General features: G+C 35.7%; 2 non-coding genes across 2 annotated transcripts; both read left to right on the top strand.

The window, feature by feature from the left end:
• The first annotated feature begins 8,478 nt into the window (after window positions 1-8,478).
• On the top strand, window positions 8,479-8,585 carry LOC121215799 (small nucleolar RNA R71). The gene has a single exon (XR_005911772.1). It is a non-coding gene; the product is annotated as a small nucleolar RNA R71 (small nucleolar RNA).
• A 10,819-nt stretch (window positions 8,586-19,404) lies between these two features.
• LOC121215748 (small nucleolar RNA R71) lies at window positions 19,405-19,511 on the top strand. The gene has a single exon (XR_005911723.1). It is a non-coding gene; the product is annotated as a small nucleolar RNA R71 (small nucleolar RNA).
• The last annotated feature ends 4,815 nt before the right edge of the window (window positions 19,512-24,326 follow it).

Raw genomic sequence — 24,326 nt, 5'->3', positions numbered from 1 at the left:
GAAACTATATGATTTTAAGTTAAAAAGGGTATGTAAAAATGTGTAAATTTCTGTGTTTCCACACCCCCAAACTTAATTCATTGCTCTTCTCGAGTAATGGACAAATTAAAAAGAATTACTCAAATAAACCTTTGAAAAATTCCTTCCGAATAACATTCTTCCCAGAATTATGAATTTAATATACTTATGCTCAAAAACAAGAAATTTGATAGTTAAGCTACTTAAGTATTCATATCGTTCAAATTAATCTCAACAATTATTATGATAGCACAATTAGACTAAATGCTTCCTTAACAACACATGTTAATCCTTACCAATTTGATTTTATTTCCTTATTCAAGATTAAGCTACAATCATTAAGTTTAACTTATCCCTTCATATGTTGAACATAGCAATTTCTCTCCACTAATGTAGGTACCATAAAAAACTTGAATCAATAGGTGTTTAAAAAGGTTGTAACGTAGCTAGGCTAGAGGTAGGTAGAAGATAGATAAATTTAGGCTTTTAAACCCTAGACTCAACTTCAATCGAACCTTTGGAATAACTTCCCTCAATACACCAACTTACTTTGCTTTCACATGCTCCTTTGTACATCTATTTTCTTTCAAGTACATGTGTTTTTTTTTTGTTTTTTGTTTTGAGCATTTTACAGTATGTACTACAATTTTTAGAGCATTTGATACTTCTTTAAACTCCCCAAAACTTATTTTCAAAGAATATTCTGAATAGTACTGAGTCTAGTGTTTGAGACAATTTAAAGATAATTTAAAGATAAATAAAATTAGGCCATATAGTCTCAAAGTTGGGTTTCAAAGGATAAAATTTCATCAAGGTTGGCTTGAAAGGCTCAAACGGTCCAAGCAAGAGTTGCCTAAATCATTTTCAACATTCCATGCTTCCTAGGATTTCGCCTCAAGAAACTACTAAGTCAATTCTAGAGACTTAAACTTTCATGCATGCCTACCTTTCTTAAGGAACTAAAAATTTTATGGTACGATTTGCATGCTTTATTAAAAATACATTTATATTATTATTCAGCTAACATAACAAGTTATTGAAATAATAGAACTTTATTTATACTGAAGTTTATCATATTTAACAAAATTTCAAATTATTGAACAAAATATATCCTAATCATAATGAAAAGAACTATTTATTCTGAGTGGAAATAATTTCAAATTTTCGGTCCCCCTACTTAAAATGAACAATGTCTTCATTATTTAAAGTGAATAGATACTATACACCAGGTAGGATTCTAGAAAAGAGGAGGTGAGTTAATGTGACTGCTTAAGTACCCAACTCTTTCTATTGCCACACTTTATACTTCGCGACTTGTTCAATTTTATTAATGATTTTCATCTCTTTTTTTATTATGCAAAAATTCCTAATTAACTTTATCCTAAAATAACCTAAGAACATAAATAAAATAAAGTCGAGATCTCCCATTTATTTATTTGCAGATCCTTTCGAATTTGACTCATCTTTTACTCTATCATTATTGTCTTTGCATGAATCACCTCGCTTCTTTTTCGATAATGGGCTCCATGGTTCAAATATGTAATCTAGAAACTCAGGCACAAAAATAAATGGGTCACTGTAAATTTTCGTAAAAGCACTTCTCATCGAGTCATCCTTTATTTTTTAGTATTTCAAGTAAGCTTGTTGCTGCCACTGCATATGTTGCATTATGTCCATTAACTTTGACAGCTCATCTCAAAGATCTAGGTGAGGTGGTTGAGCTCTGAACATTGAAGTCTAGATATCAAGTTCAGCGTCTGGATTCATTGGTTCCACCTTATCAGGGACTTCAGCCGATTGCACTGGCTCGATATCTGTGGGATCTTATTCTTCTTCTTTTTCAGGATCCTCACTTTCTTTAACTCATTGCTGTAGAACAAAGTCTCCAGCTATTCGATAGAGGTCGCTTGTGCCCTGGCTATAGCTTGTCTTCTTTACGTTTGTAAGAATTTTAGCTTTCAAGCACATAATTGTTATCGTAAAGGGAAAGTAAGCTGGCCCAGAACATGAACACCTAATGACACAATTCCACATTTCCTTCAGGATGATTTTTCCCACATCAATGGTCTTCCCAGTTAAAATCGAGTATAATAAGACCATTAGCTCTAATGAGATTGTAGTCCCATGTGAGCTAGGCATAAGGCTGAATCGGATGAAGTAGAACCATACCTTTGCGAGTGGAGTCAAATATTCTCTTAGACAAGTGTGGATTCCTTGCTTTGACATAGTCCACTTAGAACCTAGAACTGTAAGTTCCCCGAGAATTTCTTGCAAATTTTCATACTCTATATTGCTCATCAAGGAGGAATATTTGTTGTTTTTGAAATCAGGCAATTCAAAGAACTCATTAATAGTGTTGGAAGTTATTGGTACCTTGATTCCGCAAACTGGAACTTTTGTCAACTCGATTGAGGTTAAATTCGCATAGAATTCGCGTACTAACTCCTCATCCAAACTAGGTCTCTTCTCACAAAACAACTCCCAATTGAGAGTTTCAGCAACTTGACAAATACGCACCATAAAAACAATATAGTTGCTTCCTTTTAGTGTGAAACCTTTCTCTGGATGCATCTGTTGATTCTTGAAGATACTCTCTTATCTTGCTTTGGCTTCTTCACAGTGGAACTTGTTTTGTGATTCGTCAATTTAGGCAGATGCATGAGTTCTCTTACGAGGCATGATTAACCTGATCATAAGATCGTACAATTATTTTCTCAAAAATTTAATTAATTTAAAATCTTAATAATTCAATAAATTAAAAAATTAGATAATAAAATTAAAATTTAGGAGAAAAATTGGTCTTACCACCTTTTTTGTAAAAATTAAGAGCTCTTAAGAAAAATAATCTTGAATCAAAAGATGACAAATTAAAATAGGTTGGGGGTTTTTGGCTAAGGATGGGTGAAAGGGTGGTGTGCCGCTCGGGTATGCAAGGCAACAGCGCGCAGCAGGGGATGGATGTGAGCAGCGTGTGAATCGTTGAGCAGGCCTGGTGTAGGCGCGCGCAGGGTGCTGCTAACCGATCAGCTGGGCAATGCTGTGGCTAGGGAATTGCTAGGAGGTTTCGACACTTAACAGGTTTTGCTGTTTTTGGAGGGAATAGTGTATGAATGGAAAAAAAAAAGAATAGATAGGTGGAATTTATAGTTAAAGGAGTAGAAGCTAGAGTAGAATTCTTAAAAATTCTAAGTTCTAATTCTACTCAAAGTAAATAACAATTAATAATTAATATAATGCATATTAAATTATTATTTGCTATTGATTTATTAAGATAAAAACTTATCGAATAAAATATGATTAAATTAAAACTAATCCTAACTCTAAATAATGCCGATAATAATTAATATATAATATAATGGATAATTATATATTAATAATTATCATCTTTTCTTTTCTTTTTCTTTTTTTATTGAACTAAAAACATTTAGTCTAAATGCTTTTTGAAAATATTTACAAAAAGAGGCATCTAATTTTTAATATTTACAAAAAGAGTAACCAAAATTTTAAAAATAATTCAATTAAGTTCCTAGACTTAATGAAAATTCAAATTTGAGTTGCAACATAAAACTTGGATCAAAATTGATCATCTTCTTTGAAAAACTAAAAATTTATTTTGTCATTTAGGGAATAATTTCCTGGGAAATTATGTTAAAAACAATTCCTAGGAAAGATTGGAGAGGTTACAAACGGTCCCACTTAAGTTTCAATTTGCTAGACAAAATTTATTTTAACATACTAATCCTGAAAATTAAATATCTGATAAAATGAACAAGAAAAACTAAATATCCTTAAATCATTTATTCAAATAGAAGAACAAGAAAAATTAAATATCTGATAAAATGAATGAGATTTGATTTTGTTATTTTTATATCCCTAGTAATGTTTCTAACGTAGAGCATTAACTCGAAAATTACCTCCCTTACCTTGAAGTTCAACAACTCCGTATGGATAAACTCGATGAATCATAAATGGACCAGACCAAAGTGATTTTAACTTACCTGGAAAGAACCTTAATCTGGAATTGAATAACAAGACTTGCTGACCTACTTCAAATTCTCGAACTCGAATGTGCTTGTGATTCCATTTCTTGAGTCTTTCCTTAAGTAATTTGACATTATCATATGAAGACATTTAGAATTCTTCTAACTCATTAAGTTGAAGCATCCGTTTCTCTTTGGCACTTCTAATATCCAAGTTGAGTCGTTGGAGAGCCCAGTAAGCTTTGTGTTCTAACTCTAAGGGTATATGGCAGGCTTTCCCAAAAACCAACATATAGGGTGACATCCCTAAAGGTGTCTTGTATGCTGTCCTGTAAACCTAGAAAGCATCATCCAGTCTTTTGGACCAATCTCGTCAGTTAGGGCAAACTGCCTTCTCAAGTATGTCTTTGATCTCCTTGTTTGCTAGTTTAGCTTGCCCATTCATCTACGGATGGTAAGTAGAAGCGACATTGTGTTTCACTCCATGTTTATCTAATAACCATTTCAACCACTTGTTCAAAAAATGGGACCCTTCATCACTGATGATGGCTCTTGGGGTTCCAAACCTTGTGAACACATGTTTCTGCAAAAACTTTATTACAAACTTAGCATCATTTGTCAGATATGCCTCTGCCTCAACCCACTTAGACACATAGTCTACTTCTACTAATATGTAATTGTGACCAAAAGACGAAGGAAAAGGACCAAGAAAGTAAATACCCCAAACATCGAATAATTCTACCTCAATGATGTTTGTTCGAGGCATCTCATTTCTATTGGTGACATTTCTGACCCTTCGACATCGATCACAACTCTTTATGTAAGCATATGCATCTTTGAATAGTGTTACCTAAAAGAATCCGGCTTGCAATACCTTGGCTACAGTACGTGTACCTTCGAAGTGTCCCCCACTCGAAGCTAAGTGACAATAGTATAAAATCTTATGTACTTCATCTTCTGCCATGCATCTCCTGATCATTTGATCTGCACACTTTTTAAAGAAATACGGTTTTTCCCAGAAATAATACTTCACATTGTGAAGAAACTTTTACTTTTGATGATGCGTCTTATCAATTGGCATCAAACCACAAGCTAAAAAGTTAGCAATATCAGCAAACTAAAGGGTATTATGGACATGATTTACCTTCAGTATGTGTTCATTTGGAAATGTCTCCCGAATTGGTATAAGAGGAGAGTTCCCTTTTTCCAGCTCTAATCTGGACAAGTGGTCTTCTACTTGGTTTTCCACTCCCTTTCGATCTTGAATTTCTAGATCGAACTCTTGAAGTAGAAGTACCCATCGAATCAGTCTCAGCTTAGCATCTTTCTTGGCAAGTAAATACTTAATTGCCGAGTGGTCCGTATAAACAGTCACTTTGTTACCTACAAGATAAGATCAAAACTTGTCAAAAGCAAACACAATTGCAAGTACCTCTTTTTCTATTATCGTGTAATTTAGTTGAGCTCCTGTTAGAGTCCGACTTGCATAGTAGATGGGATGAAAAACTTTGTTCCTTCGCTGAACCATGACAGCTCCGATCGCGAAGTCACTTGCGTCACACATCAATTCAAATAGCAAATCCCAGTCTGGTGTGACTACTATGGGTGCCGAGACTAACCGAGTCTTCAAATCGTTGAAAGCTCTTAAGCACTTCTCATCAAATTTAAACACCCTTTACAGATATTAGATGTGGGAGTTTCTCAATAACATCTACCTTTGTTTTATCTACCTCAATTCCATGTCTTGTTATCTGATGCCCGAGAACAATACCTACTCGTACCATGAAACGACAGTTTTCCTAGTTGAGTACAAGGTTTGTTTCTTCGCATCACCTTAGTCACTTGGCTAGATTGGCTAGGCAATCATCATATGTATCTTCGAATACTGAAAAATCATCCATAAAAACTTCCAAATATTTCTGAACCATGTCAGTAAAAATAGACATCATACATCTTTGAAATGTAGCAGGTGCATTACATAAACCAAATGGCATACGCCTAAATGAAAACATACCATAAGGGCAGGTGAATGTTGTCTTATGCTGATATTCCAATGCTACTGTAATCTGATTATACCCAGAGTATCCATCAAGAAAATAGTAATAGTCTCGCCCTGCGAGTCTATCCAGCATCTGGTCCAAAACTGGAAAAGGAAAGTGATCTTTCCTAGTTGCCTTGTTCAACTTCCGGTAATCGATGCAAATTCTCTATCCCATAACCGTTCTAGTCGGTATCAACTCGTTATTCTCGTTTTCAATGACCGTGATACCTCCTTTCTTTGGCACGCACTGGACTGAACTTACTTATGAACTATCTAAAATGGGGTAAATCATACCCGCATCTAACCACTTGATGATTTCTTTATTGACTACGTCCTTCATGATGGGGTTCAGTCTTCATTGTCCATCAATAGTCCCTTTTTCACCATCTTCTAAGATAATCTTGTGCATGCATATAGATGGACTAATTTTGTGAATCTCAACTATGGTCCATTCGATAGCCTTCTTGAATTATTTCAACACCAGGATGAGTTTCTCTTCTTGCTCAGTAGTTAATTCTGCTGAAACAATCACAGGTAGAGTAGAAGAGTTACCTAAATAAACATATTTCAATTGTGAGGGATGTACCTTCAGTTCAAATTTAAGTGGCTCCCTGATTGACACTTTTGGTTAGGCTTAATCCCTTTAGTTCCAACAAAGATAAGTATTCATCTTCCTCTTCATCATTTGGAGGATCTGATGTCAAAATTTGTTCCAATGGGTCCTCAACATAATTGAGTTCCTTTTCCACGATTAAATCCTCTAAATCAGACACTACAAAAGAATCATCAATTGTGTCAAGAAATCACATAGACTTAAAAACGTTAAACATTACTTGGTCATCCTGAACACGCATAGTAAGCTCGCCCTTCTACACATCAATAAGGGTCCTTCCTGTTGCTAAGAATGGTCTTCCTAGGATGATTAGAACCTCTTTGTCCGCTTCAAAGTCTGGAATCATAAAGTTAGCAGGAAAGATAAATTTGTCTACACGTGCCAATACGTCCTCGATTTTTCCTTCTGGATGTGCTAAGGATCGATCTACTAATTAAAGTGTAACCGTAGTAGGTCTAACTTCACCTATCCTCAACTTTCTAAATATTGACATGGGCACCAAGTTGATACTCGCACCCAAGCCACATAGTGCCTAACCACAATATGTTGCTCCAATATTTTAAGGTATGGTAAAACATCTAGGATCCTTCAATTTTGGGGGTAGTTTGTCTTGAAGATATGCACTGCATTCCTTCGTCAGGGCTACCGTCTCAAATTCTCCATGCATTCTTTTTTTAGATATGATATCCTTCATGAATTTGATGTAGTTCGCCATTTCTTCAAGTGCTTCAACCAACGGGATGTTGATATGAAGTTGCTTGAGTACGTCTAGGAACTTCTTGAATTGAATTTCTTGCTTCTGAAGTCTTTAAGGGTAGGGTGGTGAAAGTTTCTTTACTGGAACTGGTTGATTCGTTTTCTGTGGCAACTCTACATCTAATGAAGTTATTAGTTGATCAAAATTAGCTAGTTCCGAAGTTACCTTGTCAGATTTTGCAGATTCAATTTCCAATGAAACTAGAATTTCAACACTCGGTTGAACTTTCCCTGAGTCTTGAGCGTTAGCTGGCTCCTTCTCAACTTTAAAAGAATTGGGCTCTAAAGTCTTTTCGCTCTTCAATGTTAATGCATTACAATGCTCCTTCCCTGGATTCCTCAGATTCTCCGTATCACTAGGTAAAACACCTTGTGGTTGGTTTCTGAGTTTAGTTGAAAGCTAGCCCACCTGATTCTCCAAATTCCTTAGAAAGGCATCATTTTTCGCATGTATTGTATGCCTTTAATAAATTCTTTAGGCTATTGGATGGTTTAGCTTGGGTTGGTTTCTAAGCTTGTTGGGAAAAACTAGGTGGTTGGGTTGATCTAGGTTTGACATAATTGTTACTGGTTCCTGCCCCTTGGTTACTCCAAGAAAAATTAGGGTGCTTTCACCATGATGGGTTATAGAAATTGGATTGCAGCCCTTGCCTTCCTCCATTTTGGTTCTGGTTACCCATGTAATACACAGATTCTAGGTTCGATGGACATTCTTCGAACAAATTTCCTTCCCCATAATAAGCACAGGCTACATTTTCAAATTGATTTAGTGGCTATGCTAGAAAACTATTACACCGATTAGTAGTAAGATTTTTTAACATTTAGGATATTGATGATACTTGAGATGCGAGTGAACTAAAAGAGTCTACTTCATTTATTCCAGCGACTCGTCTTCCTGACAATGCTCAATTGGTTGGCCATTGATAATTGTTGCTGGTAATCCTCTCAATGATTTCATTAGCCTTATTATAAGACTTAGAAAGGAGAGCACCATTAGCAGAAGCGTCCACTACCATCCTCGTGTGAGGATTAGACCATTATAAAATGCCTCAAGTTGTATGCAATATGGGATTCCGTGATGATGGTACTTCCGTAATAATTCTTTGTACCTTTCCCATGCCTCATACAATGACTCATCATCCATTTGCTAGAAAGCAGTGATCTCAATCCTCAACTTAGGATTCTTGCTAAGCGGGAAATACTTCATAAGGAATTTTTTTCTAACTCTTGCCATGTTGAAATTGACTTCGATGGTAATGAGTTCAACCAAGCTCGAGCTCTATCCCTTAATGAATATGGGAATAGCTTCAATCGTAATGCATCTTTAGGTACTCCGGCTAACTTGAAAGAACCACTCACCTCCATAAATAGTCTTAAGTGTAGGTGAGGATCTTTGGTAGGCATTCCACTGAATTGGCCCACTGTCTAAAGCATCTAGAACATGACTGGCTTCAAATCGAACTATTCTGCCTCAATTTCGGGTCTCCTAATACCCGAATTAAGATCATGAAATACTGGCATGGCATACTGTCTTAAAGCTCTATCCCTATCATCAGCAATAAGGATAGGATTTTGAGCAAGGTTTGCTCCGTTTCCTTGGTTCAGAATTGCACCATTTGACGCTCGTACAATGAGATAATTGATTTTTAATGAATAGAGGTCAGAACCATCAGACAGTAAAACAGGGGAGAATTTAACGAATAAATTGCATTATTTGGTTGACCCAAAAATTCTGGAAATTTTATGATAAGAAGATATATGAGCCTAGTTTTAGGGAAAATTTACAAATCTAAATTTTGAGTTTCGTAACTCGAGTTATAATTAAATTAGTGACTGTTGCGCGAGTGGACAGTTTTATTGTGAATAGTGAAATAAATCATTTTGATTTGTTTAAGTATTCGAAAATTTTTTAATGTTCCCGGTTTGGACCCAAACCGTTTACGTTGCATGATTTAGGGTCTCGGGGATCCTTTTTAGGGATATATTGATTAAATGTGAGCGAATTAATTTTAAAAGTAAATTTTTATGCTCCAAACTAGTAACTTAAGTCAGGTAACGCCTCGTGCTCGACTCCGGCAACAGTCTCGGGTAAGGGGTCCTACAGTAAAATATACCAAATCTTGTCATAGGTGATTATCTCGATTCAGTAGTCATAATGAACTTTCACTTAAGAGGTCCTACAGTAAAATATACCAAATCAACTAGTTGATATCCTTACAGGATCTTCTGATCTTCTACTAGAATAACGAGTCGAAAAAAACTACTTATTTCTCGACCTTACAGTCCAGACCTGTTTAGGGTCAATGTGTCCACGGATAGACCATATAAAATTTGGGTTAATTCTCACCTTACTGGCTTCCTAGGGTTGTCAGGCCTAGGGTTTAAATTCTTTCTTTTCTAAACAGCTGATCTGGTAATAAACCCCTACAAAACAATTAACTATTCATACCTTCACTTACTAATCCTTCACAGGAAGATTAGTTCATCATGGATCTAATAAACAATATAAACTTTATAGAAGGAACAAACATAATTCAAGAAAATAAAATTTAGAAGACCTATAGGGGACACACGACAGTGTCACAGGGCTGTGTGTCACACACGGCTGAGACACAGACCCGTGTCTTAAGCCATGTGGACAAGAAATTGGCCAAAATCAAGCCATTTCCTTCACCCATTCAAAGCATACAGCTACAAGCCATTTGCACCTTTAACCAAGGCATCAAAACATACCAAAACATGCATAATAAGATGAATTCAATAAGCCACTATTCCATCCAACCAATATGCCATATAGGCACCTCAATCACAAATAAGCACATATACCTCATCTTATACATATTTGGGCATAACTCATCCATACATATCTAGCTCAATTCTATAGCAAATTATACCATAATTAACCATATTGAAGCTACACTATCACATACCAAATTGGTCATTCAAAACATGCATCAACTTAGCCATAATAACACCAACCATCAAGGCATCCAAGTACCATAACTACATAAACTATAATAGCGTATAAATGACAAACATAATAACCAGATCATTAAACACAAGTCCACCTATACATGCCATTATAGCCTTGACCAAAACATCAAAATTCACCGATATAATCGCTGGATAGTGTGACTGGTCTCCTACAAGCTTCCAAACCGATCAAGCATCCAATAATTTATAAGACATAAGAAAGAAAACTACATAAGCACATAATGCTTACTAAGTTCGTATAACATGAACATAACTTACCATTTCAAATGCATAACTTTAAAATTAAACATGATACAATCCAACAAATAGCTTGGCACAAGCCTAAGCATCATCAACAACAATTCTTAGTACATTAACACATAATTCACTTGAATTATCACATGGTAAGGTAAAATCACATGAACATATCATCATTGAATTCATACTTTCCATAATCATGAATATACATACATTGATCATTGACCTTTCATATCTTTCTGAAGGTTCATAAAATAGTCGACCGGAACACTTACTGTTCCTTCCATTTCCATGCCCATTGAACCACTTAGCATAACATCGAATACGTGGGAAGCTCACACAAAGTGTGCTAAAAATATGGTTAAAACCATTCCTTTTCCATTTCCTTTACATCATTGCTCACTCGAACCATAAATGGGTCTGCCCACACAAGCTGACAGTTAGAATATAGCTACAAGATGCCGCTCACACAAGCTTACGAGTATCCCCAACAAATGCCGAAACTCAGCTATCGGTAGGACATTCACGACCAAGACCCGAAACATGGTAACCCTAATGACTTGCCATTTGTATCCTATATATTCCTAAGGTTCAAACAGGGCTCGATAATAGTCGTACGTCGTTGGATCTCCATCATTTCATGACATGATAAATAAAACAATAGCATGCATATATCAAAAAACATCAAAACATCATTTAAACATACGAACTTACCTAGATTTTAAGGATGTCGAAATAAGATCACTAACCCGAGGCTTTAGCTTTTCCTTGATCTAGATCCGTACAAGGTTTATCTTAATCTAAATAAGGAAATCTAATTCATTTAATACACATACTATTCAATTTATTCCAAAATTCATATTTTGGAAATTTACATTTTTGCCCCTAATGTTTTAACTTCTTTACAATTTAGTCCTTAATCACGTAAATGGAAATTTATGCAATTTCATCCACATTTCATGCTAGCTGACTTACTTAGGGACTTATACAACCTCATACAACTTAACATTTTACAAACTTATCATGATATTTTACTACTTTTAAACTAAGTCCCTAAATGATAATTTCATCAAAAATCACTTTACAAAAGTTTTTTATTTAACAACAAGGACTCATAATCTTTCATCCAAATTCAAAAAAATGCTAGAACATTAATGGAAAAACCCTAAACCTTTAAAATTTTTGCAAACTAGCCCCTGGGCTAGCTAGATTAAGCTACAACAACTTCAAAAACTTAAAAATCATTAAAAACGGGGTCAAAATCACTTACATGTAAGCAAATCAATATGGTCGAATGAATAACCCTAACTTTTGATATTTTTCCTTCCAAAATTTAGTGGAGAAGATGAACACTAAAATGATACATTAGTTTTCTTTAGTTTGTTTTAGGTTAAATTATTAATTTACAAATTTAACCTTTATCAAAACCTTAAAAAATTACTTATTTAGTGTCTATCTTTGTCCACTACTTAATATAATGGTTTATTTACCATATGAATCCCTTTATAATTAAATTTCATAGCTAATAGATACTTTTAACTATTAGAACTCTATTTTTGCACCTTTTTTGATTTAGTCATTTTCACGTAATTAAGCATTCAAACGCCAAAATTTCTTAATGAAATTTCTATACGACACTAACAACATACTGTAAACATTATTTTCTCTTCAAATTTTTGGTCCCAAAACCACTATTTTGATTTCATTAAAAACGGCTTGTTACAAACTGAGTATATATAGTAAGAAGGGTACATTTCAGATGATCTTTCTTCCTTTTGCTCTAGGTTCTAGTTCTTCTTCTTAAATCTAAATAATATCTTCTTCTTAGTTGAATTGGTAGCTAAGTTTTTTTGGTAAAACGGTGGATGTTTCAATCTTCTAGTAAGTCTAAATAGGAGGCCCTACATTAGGTTCATCTGTAATTGAGATGTTAGTAACTGTCTGTAAGTGGGATTTTAATGGAAGTTCCATAATCTTTTAAACAGTTTCTTGGTTTTGGTAGGATCATTGGAAAAGAAGATCTAAGTTGAAGTGAAGGTGAGTTCTCAGGTGAGTCCTTAGTCTCAACTCCTACAAGTCATTCTATAAAACTTTTTATTATTATCGATTTTCCAGTAGTAATGTGTGAGTCCTTAAGCGACTGCTAAACGTATATGTGTGATCCTTATATAGCATCTGCATGTGTTTAAGTCTGCATGAGTAGCAGCAGACGGTCCTTTGAGATTTTGGAATTGTGGATGGATAGAATGAGACGATTTTTGAGGAAATGATACCAAAGCCTACAGTTGGGCTTCAAAGTTACCCTATCAATGATGTAACAATCATTCCTTGAGACTGTCTATTTTGTGCCCTCAACACAGACATCAGTAACAACATGATTTAATTTTTTTGTCATCATTGTCTTGACAAAATCAGTGTGTTCATCAGGACCATCAAATAACCCATATTCTGCACTTATCGACTCGGCATCAAACAATACTGAAGCACCCCGTAAATATATATAAAGGCATTTTTAGGGGAGGTAAGGTGAGCGTAGAACTCCTTTACTACTTGAGGGAAAACATCATCAGGATGGACACAGAAAATCTACCATCCATGTTGCTCTATGACTAAGGAAGTTGGTTCAGTATAGCCCATAAAAAGGGCATCTTGAAAAAGGAATCTTTTTTCCATGCACGAAGGGCATTTGGAGATGTTTTGGTGGTATTTGGTCTTTGCTGTCTTACTGAAGAATGTACGCAGCTGAGCAGCAGTAGAAGTAGATGGTGCTTGACGAGCCATTGCACAGAAAATGCTTCCACTGTTGGCCACTTACTTTTAAAGTAGACCTAATTTTTTTGACTTTGACGTCTATTGCTCCAAGTGGATATACCTGAACAACTTCGAATGGACCCGACCATTGAGACTTTCATTTTTCAGGAAACAATTTAGGCCTGGAATTGAAAAGCAAGACTTGTTGTCCGGGAACAAATTGTCATGGCAAAATTTTGTTGTAATGCCATCGTTTGGTCTTTTCTTTGTACAGTTTGGCATTTTCATAGGCTTGAGTTCGAAATTCATCCATCTAATTCAGCTCCATTAAAGTAATTATTTCTAGTAGATTTCCAATACATATTTAGTTTCTTGATTGCCCAGAATGCCTTGTGTTCCAGTTTAACAGGCAAGTGGCATGATTTACCATAAACGAGCTGGAATGGTGACATACCAAATGGTGTCTTGAAAGTTGTACGATATGCTGACAAAGCATCATCCAATCTTGTTGACCAATCTTTTCAGTTGCGATTGACTACCTTCTCCAGAATTTGTTTTATGTCTCTATTAGATATTTCAGCTTGTCCATTTGTCTGAGGATGATACACTGTGGCAATTTTATGCCACATCTCATATCTATTAAGAGCATTAGCAACTAACTTGCAATCGAAGTGTGAATCTCATCATTGATTAGCTCACGAGGGATACCAAACCGCGTAATAATATTTTTATGAAGAAATTTTAGTAACGATTTGGCATCATTTATGGGTAGAGCAACAAATTCAACCTACTTGGAGACGTAATCAACATCGACCAATATATAGATATTTCCCCAAGAGGGTGGAAATAGCCCTATAAAATCAATTCCCGAAACATCGAATAGTTCTACTTCTAAAGTATTCTAGAACGTGCATTTCATATCTCCTAGATAGATTTTCAATCCTTTGACAGTGATAAATTCATAAGCGCCTTTAAACACTGTAGGCCAATAAAAACCAGAGTGGAGAAGTTTTACAGCAGTTCGTATACCCCCAAAGTGGCTTCCATACGGTGTTAAATGATAGTGGTGCAGAACACCCTGAATTTCATCATCTGGATGATATTTGAATGATTTGGTTTGCACACTGCTTGAATAAGAATGGCTCATCCCAGTAGTACTACTTAACATTATGGAGAAATTTCCTTCTTCCTTTACTAGAGAGCTCGAATGGCAACAATCCACTGACCAGAAAAGTAACAACATAAGCACATGATCGTAATGTTATGATGACCAGTAATTACTCATCAGGGAATTCATCTTTAATCATCTGAATATTACGATCTTCATTCCCTGCTTCCAAGCTTGATAAATGATCAACCACTTGATCTTCTGTGGCCTTCCTATCTCTAACCTCAAGATCAAATTCCTACAGTAGCAATATCTATCAAATTAATCTGGGCTTCCAAGCTTGATAAATGATCAACCACTTGATCTTCTGTGGCCTTCCTATCTCTAACCTCAAGATCAAATTCCTACAGTAGCAATATCTATCAAATTAATCCGGGCTTAGCATCATTCTTCTTCACCAAGTACTTAATAGCAAAATGGTCCATATACACTGTGACTTTAGTGCCCACGAGATAAGCTCCAAATTTGTCAAAGGAAAATAGTACAGCTAGCAACTCCTTCTTACTGGTGGTGTAATTTTGCTATGAATTTGTCAACGTACGACTGTCATAGTATACAACATGAAATACCTTGGCTTTTCTTTTTCCCAGGATTGCTCCTACAGCAAAGTCACTTGCAGAACGATAGGGTCCAGTCTAGTGCAGTGACTATTGGTGCTGCGATCAACTGCTTCTTCAGTTCCTCAAATTCTTGCAAACATGGCCTATCAAAATTAAAAGATTTGTTATGTTCCAATAATATGCAAAGACGTTTTGCTATTTTGGAAAATTCCTTGATAAATCGACGACAGAATCCTACGTGACCGAGGAAGCTTTGAATACCTTTTATTGAAATAGGTGATGGCAATTTCTCAATAACTTCAATCTTTTCTTTGTCATCAGTAATTCCTTGTTGTGAAATCTTATGTCCTAGAACAATGCCCTTACAGACCATGAAGTGGCATTTTTCCCAATTCAGCATAAGATTGGTTTCTTAACATCGACAAAGAATTAACTCCAAATTTTGCAAATAGTCTTCAAATGTATCGCCAAACATTGAGAAATCATCCATAAAGATTTCTAAGAATTCCTCCACCATGTCTGAAAATATTGAAAAGTTGAGAAATCATCCAAACATTGAGAAATCATCCATCATGCAATGTTGAAAAGTTACAGGGCCAATGCATAATCCAAATGGCATTCTTCGAAATGCAAAGGTTCCATATAGACATGTGAATATGGTATTCTCTTGATCAGCAGGCGCGATGGACATTTGATTGTACCCTGTGTATCCATACAGAAAGGAATAGAATGCTTTCCCTGCTAGTCTATCCAACAGTTGATCGATAAATGACAGAGGGAAATGATCATTCCTTGTTGCTTTGTTGAGTTTCCAATAATCCATACAAACCCTCCATCCCGTGATAGTACAAATGGGACTAAGTTTGTTGTTATTATTGTTTACAATAGTGACACCCCTTTTTTTGGGTCCATACTGAACAAGGTTCACCCAAGAACTATCAGAAATTGGGTATATGATTCTAGAATTTAGTTATTATTCGGAGTTTGTGTATGTCTACAAGACTTACGAATGGTAACCATACTAACGTTTTTTACCTCTACAAATCACACCTTCTATGTATAGACTGCTACGAATATTCATTGGAGTACATGCCTGAATCAATTGATTAACAATCTGATTTATTTAATCCTTTCAGATTCAAATCCATCTAAGAACATAACACGCAATCAACAATGTCTAGAGCTTCCATGCATGCATTCCAAGTAAACAAGAATCAGATGAAACAGTGACTTTAATCAAAATCATATCATGGGCATTACAGATAATTCAATATTCACCCAAATAATTCCAACCCAAAGAAAATTAGCTCATAGGTTGGGCAATTAAATAAAAAATTAAATCATTCATCAACATTCTTCAAGTTTACGAATCACAAAAATTAAAACCCAGAAAAATAGAACAAAGGCAAAACTGCAGAAAGTTCTCGCTACACTCCAGTTTCTTCTCAATATTTTACGCAAAACCCAAGGCAGATTTCTCTTCCCCTCTTAACATTTGTGATCTATTCTTTTTAACTGCTACCCTCTTCTTCTCTTCTAAATTTTCCACATACTTTTCCCATTGGATTATATTGCAATGAGAGAAATTGCTCTTTTTCTTTTCTTTTCTTTTCTCATCAAAAATTGTGTGTCCTTCTCTTCTCTCTCCTCCTTTTTTAGGGTAGATATGTCCCTCCCAAAACACATATTTTGCTCCTTTTTTTAGGGTGATTTATCTGGTACACGTACAGCTGGCTGAGAGTGACATGAATTTAGTGTTGTGTCATATTCCTAAAATTTCCACGGTATTTATGTTGGCAATTTATCCCACTATTTTCCATGGAAATGTTTCACTTCTTTCATTCTCTTTTCCTCTTCCTCTTTTCTTCTTCTTGCCTCTTGCATCCTACCTGCACCTACTACCAAAGACTACCAAACCTCTTTTCCAACAATTAAAAGTAACATAAATTTACAGTTAAAACACAATCCAAAATTTAGTTTGTAATGCTCTAGTAATAAGTCTAAAATGCAAATATATTTTCTTAATTAAAAGAAAATAATTCAATTTAAAGGCCTAAAATATAACTCTTTTGAAGAGTTATTAGGTATATTATGTCAGCATTGAGCCATTTGATAATCTCCTTGACAACTTCCTTCATGATGGGGTTCAACCTTCCCTGCTGCTCAATAGAATTGCTATGGAAATCCTTAAGTAAAATCTTATGTATGTAGATAGCAGGGTTGTTTCCCTTGATATCAGGGATCGCCCATCCCAACGCCTTTTTAGATCTCTTCAGAACATCTAGTAACTTAGTCTTCTGATCAGGTGTCAACTCTGCAAAGATTACTACTGGCAGAGTGTTGTTGTTTCCCAAGTAGGCATACTTTAAATGTAATGGCAAAGACTTTAACTCCAATGTGGGAGGTTCCACTATAGAAGGTTGAAGAGGCTTAAAAGAACGAGCTAATAAATCTAAAGATTCAAAACTCTTCCCTGGTCTATCTTCAATCCTCTTGGTCTCTATAAGTTTACCAAGTTCTTTAGTCGTTTCTGCTTCACTTAACTCAAATAGATTTGCATCATCATTATTAGAATTACAGTGACAAAATTTGGCAAACTCTAATTCCACCGCTATTTCGATAAACACAATGGCGTGACATTCTTCATTTTCATTTGCACACTTCATGGCATCAAAAACATTAAAAGTAATTTACTGGTCATTAACCCTCATTGTTAACTAACCTTTCTGCAAATCAATTAGCGTTCTACTTGTAGCCAGAAAAGGTCTTCCAAGAACAATCGATACTCCTTTATCAACTTCACATTCTAAAATAATAAAATCTACTGGAAAAATAAATTTATCTACTCTTATCAGTAGATCTTCAATTTTACCTTTTGGATGTGCATAAGGAAGATCAGCTAGTTGCAGTGTGACTGTGATGGGTCTTGCCTTCCCAATTCCTAGCTTCCTGAAAAAAACATAGACATTAATTTTATACTTGCTCCTAAATCGCATAATGCCTTACGAACATAATGGTTTCCAATAGAACAAGGAATAGTAAAACTCCCTAGGACCTTCAATTTTGGTGGTAATTTGTTCATTAGCATCATTGTGCACCATTTAGTGAGAGTAACAGCTTCAAATTCCCCTAATCTTTGCTTCTTTAACAAGATATCTTTCATGAATTTTATGTGGTTGGGCATTTGCACCAATGCTTCCACCAACAGTATGTTGATATGGAGCTACTTCAGGACATCCAAAAGTTTTTTGAACTGAAAATCTTACATAGATTTCTAAAATCATTGAGGAAAAGGTGGCAGTGGCCTTCGTTCAGATTGCTGATATTGTTTTGTTATGGCATTTTTATGGGTAGCAAACTCTGATTCTGTTATAGCAATCTTTTAATTGGTCTGTGAAGTTGTAAACTACTCCACAGATGGATCTAAATTCTTTCTATGTGTGAGATTTGAGTTGTCCTCGTCTGTAATGGCATCATTAACAAAATCAGGTAACTGAGTACCACTTCTGAGCGTAACGGGCTCGCAATGCACCTTCCCTTGAGATCTTGAATTTTTAGTGTAACTTGGAAATGCTCCTTAAGGTCTCAAGTTTAATGCATTGGCAATCTACCCTATTTGATTTTCCAAAGCTCTTAGGGATGCAGCTTGACTCTAGATCACGACATCTTTTTTTGCCAAATATTCATTCAACAGAGCTCCCATAGATGAAGAAAATGATGTTGAACTTTGTTGAGCATTTTGTCGTGGCATGGGTTGATTATAACCAAGTGGTGCATTTTTGGCATTCTATCGAACAACATTGTTGGAGTTCACCATTCCTTGATTATTCCAACTGAAGTTTGGATGTTGTTTCTACCCTGGGTTGTAGGTGTTGGAATATGGGTTATTGTTCCAGTTGAAATTACCCATGTAACACACAGAGGTTGGGTTTGATGGGCATTCATCAAAAACATGATCTTCCCCACAATAAACACATGATAGCTTGGTTCTTTTCATCTGCTGAACTGCAGGTGGTCTCTTTAGTGTTTTGATCATATTAGCTAAAGATGATACCTGAGTTGTTAATAAAGTGATTGTATCAAGCTCCACTATGTCAGCAACTCTTCTACCAGTCCCCATTCTCATAGTAGGGTATTTATAATAATTGTTGGCAATCTGTTGCAAAATCTCATATGCTTCATTATCTGATCTCTCTAGCCAAGTACCATTAGCAGACGCATCAACTACCATCCTTGTATGTGCATTTAATCCATTGCAAAACATTTCCATCTGTTTCTAGTGTTGGAAACCATGCATTGGACATTTCTTAAGTCATTCCTTGAATCACTCCCAAGCTTCATATAACATCTCATCCTCTGATTAACGAAAAGATGTGATATCATTCCTTAACTTGACATTCATATTTGGAGGATTATACCATAGCAAAAACCTTTGACAAAGATCATTCCAAGATTCCACTTCCCTAATGGAAAAGCATTCTACCATGTTTTGGCATGATCTCTTAATGAATATGGAAAAAAATTTAAGTCGTAAGGCATCTTTAGGAACACCCTATTGTCTGAATGAGTCACAGACTTCCAAGAAAAGTCTTAAGTGCAATTATGGATCTTCAATAGGCAATCCATTGAACTATCCTACGTTTCCAGCATCTGAAACATTACTGGTTTCAACACAAAATGCTAAGCTTAAATCTGTGGCCTGACTATTCCTGGGCTCAAATCATCCAAGTTTGCCAGAACATGCTCTCGAATGGGTCTGTCTCTATCATCCATCACACAAGGGATAGGCAAAACAACATCCGACCATTCAGATGTAATAGATCTTCCTTACCTGGATCATTTCCAATCATAGCCATATCTTACAATTCTGGCCTCCTTCTCAGTTCTCTCGAACTCTAGGTCAAAAGGGTACTCTTTGTTAGCAGGAATGCCTCTACTCATGCACTAAGAGCAAACCTATAGAAATTAAAAACAACAAAGTTAAGTGAAACCAATGGAATTATATAAGAAAATAACAAAACCAAATTTCAGCAAATTAATGATCCCTGGCAACGGTGCCAAAAACTTGTTGCATGTGAATATAAAATGCGAATGTGCAAGTGCACACGTCGAATCAAGTAAACAGTAGTAAGTAAGATCGTATCCCCAGGGTTGAATGCTTCTCCTTCTTCCCTGCGTTGCTGCTCTGTTCCTTTGCTTCTGCCCCCTTTCCTTGCATCTCTGGATCTCCTACGAGAAATTATGTGAGAGGAAAAACTACCTCCTTTCTTTTTTTATATTTCTTCTTTTAATAGGGTAGGTCCTCCTTTCAGCACACACTCTTTTCTCCCTTTTTATCAAGTAAATATTTCTGGTACAAGTACAGCTAGCTAAGAGTGGCACAAATTGATAATTGAGTCAGCATCTTTCTGGAATTGTCACAGCATTTATGCTGGAAATATATCCAACCTTTTGTCATAACAAAACTTTACTCCTTCACTTCTTTTCCTCATTTCTGCACCTGTTATAAACAACACGTAATTTCTTTCATCCCACAAGTAAAAGTAACATAAGTGACATTCAAAGCACAATCCAAGCTTCATGATGCAATGTTATAAAAATATTAATATAATTTCCTAAAATGCAACTAAATTTACTCAAGTACGAAAAATTAACCAAGTTTAAAGGCCTAAAATATAACTCTTTTCAAGAGTTATCAGTAGGTAAGGATGGTGAACCCAGATTCAGGAACTGAGTGTTTGCAATGATGGGAAATTATTTGAGAAAGAAATTATTAAAGGAAGCTCACCAAGGGCCTTTTTCACTTCACCCTGGTGGCGTCAAAATTATAGAGATTTGAGAGACTCTTACTTGTGGCCTGGTATGAATAAGGAAATCTCAAAATATGCTTCCACATATCTAGCATGCCTAAGAGTAAAGGCACCGTATCAAGTTCCTTCGAGTAAATTGTACCCTTTGGAAATTCTCGAATGGAAATGAGATAGGATCACCATGGACTTTGTTTCTAGATTACCTCTTAGTCCCTCCAAGAAGAATTACTTTTTGGTGGTAGTAGATCAGCCCACAAAGTTAGCGCATTTCTTTCCTATGAATACTACATACTCTTTAGAAAAGCTGGATGAATTATATGTCATCGAAGTGGTACGCCTCCATGAGGTGCCATCGTCCATTGTGTCTGGTAGAGATCCGAGGTTTACTTTGAGATTTTGGCAGCAAATACAGTAATCATTGGAGACAAAACTGAGATTTAGCATTGCATCCCTTCCTCAGACAGATGGCTAATCTGAAAGAGTGATTCAAGTAGTTGAAGACATGATGCGCTATTTTATGATCAATTTCATGTCAAACCAGGAAAAATATGTTCGCTTGATTGAATTCGCCTACAACAATAGCTACATGCCAGTTTAAAGATGTCGCCCGCTGAAGCCCTATATGGTAGAAGGTGTAGAATGCCTATTTGTTGGATAGAGCTAAGAGAAACAAAAATTGTGGGACTAGTGTAACACCCTTAACCAGTATCCGTCGTCTGAATAGGGTTACGAAGCATTACCATAAAAACGTAGTTTAAAACATTCATTTCTAAACATTAGATAAATCATAGCATAAATCATTCAAACACGTGCATGTCATCCCCTATTCGAGCCCTTGAGGCCTTAGAAACACTTTAGAAATGATTCGGGACTCAATCAAGAACTTACGAAACCTTAAGGAAAAATTTCAAAAAATTCAAACTACAGGGATCACACGGCCGTGTGCCTCACACGACTGGGAAAAATGCCCGTCTCTCAAGGCTGTGTAACATTCGAAATAGGGACATTCGGCTGTGCCCCAGCCCGTGTCCATGCCCATTTAACTCTCTGACTTGGGTCACACGGCTAAGCCACACGCCCGTGTGCCAAGCCGTGTAACTCTTGAAATGGCCTCACATGCCCGTGTGCCAAGCCGTGTGCTAAGATGTGTAACTTTCAAAAAACAACCATTAAAACCTACAGGGGACACACGACCATGTTGCATGGCTGTGTGTCACACACGGCTCAGACACACGCCCGTGTCTTTGGCCGTGTAGACAAGAAATAGGCCAAAATCAAGCCATTCCTTTCACCAAATTCCATCAAGTACCTACAAGCCAAATGCACCTATTAACAAGTTACCAAAACATACCAAAACATGCATAATAAGACCATTTCAATAGACCATAAATCCATACAACCAATATGCCATTAAGGCACCTCAATCACAATTTATCAAATCTATCCAAACATATGTATAATTGACCATTCATCTAGCATTCATATCTAACCTCTTTCCATAGCTAACTTACCACAATTGACCACATTGCAAACATGCCAACACACACCACTTTGGTCATAAAACCATGCATAAATTTAACCATCTAAACATCAACCATTATAGCATCAAAGTGCAAAAAGCACACTAACCAAATTACCATATTTACAAGCCAAACATAACAACAAGTTCATCAGACATAATTCAACTAAACATGCCATTATAACCATGACCAAAACATCAAAATCTACCGATATAATCTTTGGATAGTGTGATAGGTCTCCGATGAGCTTCCAAATCAATCGAGCTTCCGATAATCTATAAAACATAAAAAAGAACAACATCGTAAGCATAAAATGCTTAGTAAGTTCGTAAATCATGAACAAAGCTTACCATTCCAATGCATAATCTTAAAAATATAGATGAATCAATCCAACATAGCTTGGCACAAGCCTAAGCATAATCAAGAACACAAGTTAGTGACTAAACACGTAACTTAGCAAAATCATCACATGGTAAAATAGATTTCATGAACATAGCACACTTGAATTCATTCTTTCCATAAACATGGTTAATGATTCTTTGATTATCATCAATACATACCTTTCCATAAATTCATGGTATAGCCAATCGAAACTCTTACCGTTCATTCCCTTTACATGCCCGTTGAACCACTTAGAATAATATCAGATGAGCGGGAAGCTCACACAAAGTGTGCTAAACATATGGTTGATACCATTTCCTTTCCTTTTCCTTTCCATAGATGCTCACTCGAGCCATAAATGGGTCTGCTCACACAAGTTGATGGTCGGAATGTAGCTACACGATGCCGCTCACACAAGCTGACGAGTATCCGCAACAAATGCCGGAACTCAGCCATCGGTAGGACATTCAGAACCACCACCTGAGACATGGTAACCCTAATGACATGATATGATGAATAGCATAATAGTATTTAAATTAAAAAACATTAAAATGCTATTTAAACATACGAACTTACCTCGAATGCAAAGACGATGAAATATGATCACTAATCTGAGACTTTATCTTTCCCTCGATCTAGATCCGTACGAGGCTTAACTTGATCTAAATAAGAAAATTCAATCAATTTAATATTCATTATATTCAATTCAGTCCAAAATTCAAACTTTTGCAAAATTACGCTTTTGCTCCTATTATTTTAACTACTTTACAATTTAGTCCTTAAGTTCGTAAATTGAAATTCATGCAATTTCATCCACATACCATGCTAGCCGATTTACCTAGGGACTCATATCAATGCAAAAAAAACATAAAGTCACAATTCATCATACTATTTTACTACTTTTACATAATAGTCTCTAAATGATAATTTCATCAAAAATCAATTTACAAAAGGTGTTTATTTAACAATAAGGACTCATAACCTTTCATAAATTTTCAAGAATCACACAAACACATTCATGGAAAAATCCTAATCCTTTAATTTTTTTGCAAACTAGTCCCTGGGCTAGCTAGATTAAGCTACAACGATCTCAAAAACATAAAAATCACTAAAAACGGAACCAAAATTCACTCACATGCAAGGATGGAATAGCCGAACTTTCAAGCACCCTTCAATGGTGTTTTTTTCTTCCTTAATTTTGGTCGAAGAGATGAGTGAAAGAAGATCCCTTTTCTTATTCTTTGTTTTACTTTAAATTGTTTATTAAATTACATATTTAACCTTTATTAACCTTTAAAACCACTTAATCCATGCCCATAAATGTCCACTCATAATAACAATGGTCTAATTACCACACAAATCCTTTAAAAATTTAATTTCATAGCTAATAGACACCTTTAACTAATGGAACTATACTTTAGCACCTTTTACAATTTAGTCCTTTTTACTTAATTAAGCATACAAATGATAAATTTTCTTAACGAAATTATTGTACGA

The sequence above is a fragment of the Gossypium hirsutum genome, chromosome D03 (genome assembly GCF_007990345.1).
Source record: "Gossypium hirsutum isolate 1008001.06 chromosome D03, Gossypium_hirsutum_v2.1, whole genome shotgun sequence".
Classification (NCBI taxonomy): Eukaryota; Viridiplantae; Streptophyta; class Magnoliopsida; order Malvales; family Malvaceae; genus Gossypium; species Gossypium hirsutum.
Note: the sequence above shows the minus strand (reverse complement) of the source record. Positions and strands in the feature narration are given on the sequence as shown.